At 43.3% G+C, this 4,748-nt stretch overlaps 1 protein-coding gene across 2 annotated transcripts in view; it reads right to left on the bottom strand.

The window, feature by feature from the left end:
* Positions 1–3,510, bottom strand: part of l1cama (L1 cell adhesion molecule, paralog a) — a 36,824-nt gene extending 33,314 nt beyond the window's left edge. For both annotated transcript variants that reach the window (XM_035656917.1, XM_035656918.1), the window contains exon 1: positions 3,378–3,510. The gene's annotated coding sequence lies outside the window, so the exon portion shown is untranslated. The remainder of the gene's footprint in view (positions 1–3,377) is intronic.
* Positions 3,511–4,748: the final 1,238 nt, after the last annotated feature.

Raw genomic sequence — 4,748 nt, 5'->3', positions numbered from 1 at the left:
GGGGGGGGGGCTCTCCATTTTGACAGCATCCTGAAGGTGCACATGCAACTGCACACACACATGCAGGGCATCAAAAAGACGCACACGCGGAAGATAACTCAAGGGAGTTTGCTCACACAAGCCTTTTAATCTGCGTTTGTGAGTTTGTAACTTTACAACTATTATTCTCAAAGGAGGATGAAAAGGAAACCAAAGATGAAACAGTTATTGTTGACACTTCTGTCTAGGAGACAGTTCTCTCTCTTAACCCTTACTTTACCCCGTCGCTGCTTTAATGGCTGAATCCCCAGAACGTGGTGAGTGCGGTCTTTGATCTGTAGCAGACACTAAAGTAATCAGGCCAGGGAGGCAACATTAGAGAATCTTTAATTTGGCGCACTGCAACAGGATCTCTGCAGTGTGTATTTGCCGAGCGTTTGTTTGTGGGTGTTGCAGAAGATGTGCCTGTACAGATGTGTTTATGCCTGTGTGTGTTGATATATCTGCGTTTGGTGAGCAGGATGACTGACAAAGTTGCCTTGGGGCTGTAACAGGTTGCTGAGGAGTTAAGGGCCAGTGCAGCACTGCTCTTCCCTGGAGTTGCTCCTAACTGGCAGATTGAGAGCAGATCAGTTCTCTCCTCCTACACAACACCAGCTCCCTCCACTTCAACTGCAGGACTAAAGGCATTTGAAAAAAAAAATCCCATCTCTGACATTATCATCCCGTGAAAATGAATAAAGCAAAAGCGTAACTATATGAGCATACATTGCAGGGCTTTTCTCTCCTAATCTACTTCAATCATAGTCAGGTTTACCGTCTGTATATAGAATGTTTAGAAATCCTCCTTTTAATCTTTTCGTCTTCATTTTGTTGTCTCTTTCTTTTGATACAGCCCATCCTCCCTTGTGACCTTGCCCTTTTCTATATCCTAGTTGATCCCTCCTTCTCTCTCCCTACTCCCTGCGATACCAATAGCAGTGAACGGGCATTATAGGATGCAAAGTGCTTTGCCTTTCAAAAGGGAGTCCAGCTTCTTCTTCCTCTCTTTTATCTTTTTTATGTTGCTTACGCCATCCTCCCATGCCCTCTCTCTCTTTTCATTACAGATCCCTGTCTCTGTCTCTCTCTCCTCACATAAATCCCTGTTTCCATCCATCTCTTTGATGGAACAGCTCAATTAACTGGCCCGCGTCAGAGGGGAGATTACATTCTGCACCATACTGTAGCGAGGGTAATCATATACTCCAAGTCCAGCCAGCTACTCTGACAACAACATCTTTGCTACACCAGCAGCTCCCAACACCATAGAGACCGGGCCGCCACTGCCATACAAACCCAACTGCATTAAATAGTATGATAATGTGACCAGCAGTGGGTCTCTGGAGCATTGCTGCCACAGAGAGGATGCACACAAACACACACGCACGCACACAGACACTCATTCATTCACTCCAACACGCCCTCTTCAGCAGCAGCTGTATCTTGATCTATTGTGTGAATGTGTGCAGTGCAGTATGTTTATGGATGTTGTACAGATGGTAACAAGTCATTGTCAGGCACAGTTCCTTCCGTCCCCTCCAGTCCCTTGACTGGGTTCATCTGGGACAAGCTGCAGGCTACTGAGGCATGGAGGGAGGGAGGGAGAGAGAGAGCAGGTTCACCACACCACCAGCACACACATACACTCACATGATATGAGCAGATGCCCAAAGATATGTACGTATCCACAAGCATATGTATCTTCGTGCATGTGGTCATATTTTATGTGAACCTGTTTAGATCTTTAGGACAGGGCTGCATATGAGCAGATGCACAAAGATACACTTACCCACAAAACACCAGACACGCACAGACGAAACAAGCTCACAGCCTTTAGCAGCTGCTTCTGGCAATATAGTTTTCTACATCATTAACACAACCAGTGGAACATTGTCTATTTTCTGCCAATGGGTAGAACAGATGTGTAACAGGCCGCAGAGGGTGACAGCAAACAGCTGTATGGCATACAGCCAGGTGAGTGCCTCTTTTTCATGGGCACACCTACACAGTCTGCTGCGAGTGCTGCCCCACCCTTATTTGTACTTCCCCGGATATCTCCTTTTTTTTTATAAATATCTCTCTCACCCTCTCTCCTGTTGATATCTCAATCTTTTTCCCCTCTTTCAGTTCTTTTTAGATTCCTTCTCCTTTTTCCCTCCAAGGTCTGTAGTTTCAGGTTACTCAGCTGTGTCATTGCCCTGGCAAACAGAACTACTGCAGCTGCAGGAGATAAGACTGGTAGACTAGAAAATTGTTGTAGTCTGCTCCGCTATGCTGTTCACCATGCAGCTTGAGTTTCATCCTCGACATCAATGACAATCATAGCAGCACATTGCAATCATGGGCTGTACTTAACATTAAGCCACTCAGCTATTAGATGGGGGATGGGAATGTGGAGAGAAAAATGAATATTCATATTAAAGTAGCAAGGCAGAAGGAGTGGCAAAACATATATTTCGCAATCGTAATCGTGTAGAAAATGCACAATACAACATGAATTGCAAAGGAGCAGATTTAAAGTAAATTTGCATTATATATTTTTCACATTTGATAGGAAATTGCAAAGTACCTTTTACAAATATATACATCTATAAATATATAATAAAGCATCAGCTATAAACTGTAGTTTAATACACGCAGTTTTTAAATACAACAAACTAAAAATCACATTTATCCAATTTGCACCAATGTTTCTATAAATCATATATTAACCCAACTTTAACAGATAATGAGACAATGTAAAATTTTAGAGAGTAAGTCTTGTAATCTGGCCAATTAAGTGTTTAGTGAGGCAGCGCAAAGGCACACAGCACTGCTGTATATTCAATATTAATGTCAGAGGAGACCCTGTTGCATGCAATGGACTGAATGTTCAATCAGCAACATAAATACACGAAAACAAAAGAAAAAACATTTTCTCTGAAAGTAATCGGCACCAACAGGTTATCCGTGACACCTGGCCTTAATTTCAAAGTATTGCATTGCTACAGTGTATGTAAAATTACTCACAACCCCCTCTACCACTGAAATAAAGTCTTTTGACATTTGTTCAATTACATTTTTTTCAAACTGTGTTGAAATAGCTCTAATTTCATAGTTTTCCTAAACATAAATAAACGTGATGGAAAAAGGACAAATAACCAAAGAGAACGCATTTAAACAAGGAGCTGTTAAAGTGATTTACATGAACCAGACTGACATCTTTTACTGCCAATGGAAGATGAGGCAAAGGTGCGATTCCATAACAAGCCACCTCCACCTAACAGCCTAATTAATCTGCTCACCAGCTCCCTCTCTCCGGCTCTCCTTCTGTTTAATGGCAAACTGTCGGTCTCCTCACAAAAACATCCTCTTACCTTCACAGTGATGTTCCTTTCCTCTGGCAACTCCTTGCGTCCCTTTTCCCCCCTCTCTTCCTTATCTACTTATGCCTTTTCTTCTTCTTCTCTATGAAATTGATTGTGCCCCTCTCCTCTCTGCTGATGCTGCAGTGATAGAACAACACACCCTCCTCCGGCCGCTCTCTCTCCCTCCCTGACTCTCATTGGCTGCCTGTTAGAGGTGACATCACCCTTCTTCTCTGGCTGCTTGCCTCCCTCCCTCCTCCTCTGTTCCCTCCCTCACTCTCTCTTCACCTCACTCTCTGTGGATTCTGACCATTCCTTTATTGTACCCCCCCCCTCCCCCCTTCCCTGTCCTCTACATATTCCCTCCGTCCTTTTCTTCCTCCCTGTATACAGTCTGGATTAGTAGCTGCTCTTATTACTTAGATTCAGCTCTGCAGTTCCAAGCATAATAATGCATACTATACATTAGCATAGAGCACATGGCCCTTCAGCACTTCCTCCCTTCTCCCCCTGCACCAAGCCAGGAGCTAATAAACTACAAAGGTGAAATAATGACCGTGTGAGGTTTTGTGTGAGTAATCTCTATGCTCCACTGGGCTCAACTTTCATAAGCTTTTTTAATTCATTCTGCCACTAAGACATTGACTGGGCTTGAGTTCATTATAGTGTAATCAAAGGCATGACTGGGATGAATGTTATGTAACGCTACTGAACAAAAATGTGTCAGGAATTACTGCCGTCTTTTATCTGAGTCTGGGGGGGGGGGGGGGGGGGGGGGGTCGAGGAGAAGCAGAGATGCACGGATTTGAGGGTAATAAAGGGTTGAGTAATCCAGGGGTTGTCTGGCTGTGTGTGCTGTTGTGACAAGATAACTGTCATCGGGTGACTGTTATCCAGCACACATGAGGATAGAGATCTACAGACGTTTTATTTGATATGCTTTCATTTATTTGTATCTTGATTGCTGTAAATTCATGAGTCAGTCAGTTGGCCTTGTTTCCCCTCCAGCTCATCCAACATACCAGCAATACAAAACTCAATCTTCTTTTACTTGCTGTTAAAGCACTGCATTGACTGGCACCAGTTTATATTTGAAACCTCTTAAGTCCCTATTCCTCCTCCCAAACCCCTTAGATCCTCTAAACAATTACTCCTCTCTTCCACACTTCCAGTTAGAATCTGAAACTCACTGAGCGTTTCCCACTGCTGCCTGCAGACTGTTGAACCACTTAACCCTCTCTGTTAGGAGCACTTTCACATTTTCAAATAATGTCTTAAGTTTACTCTTTTTTAACTTACATCTTACTTTTTTATTCTATTAAATCTATGAGGGACCATGTAGAAAAACATCCATATAGGGGTAGCTCACCTGGTAGAGCT

This window comes from Morone saxatilis, unplaced genomic scaffold (genome assembly GCF_004916995.1).
Source record: "Morone saxatilis isolate NCDOM2014 unplaced genomic scaffold, NCSU_SB_2.0 Contig15, whole genome shotgun sequence".
In the NCBI taxonomy this organism is placed as follows: domain Eukaryota; kingdom Metazoa; phylum Chordata; class Actinopteri; family Moronidae; genus Morone; species Morone saxatilis.
This window is presented reverse-complemented; position numbering and strand designations above follow the sequence as displayed.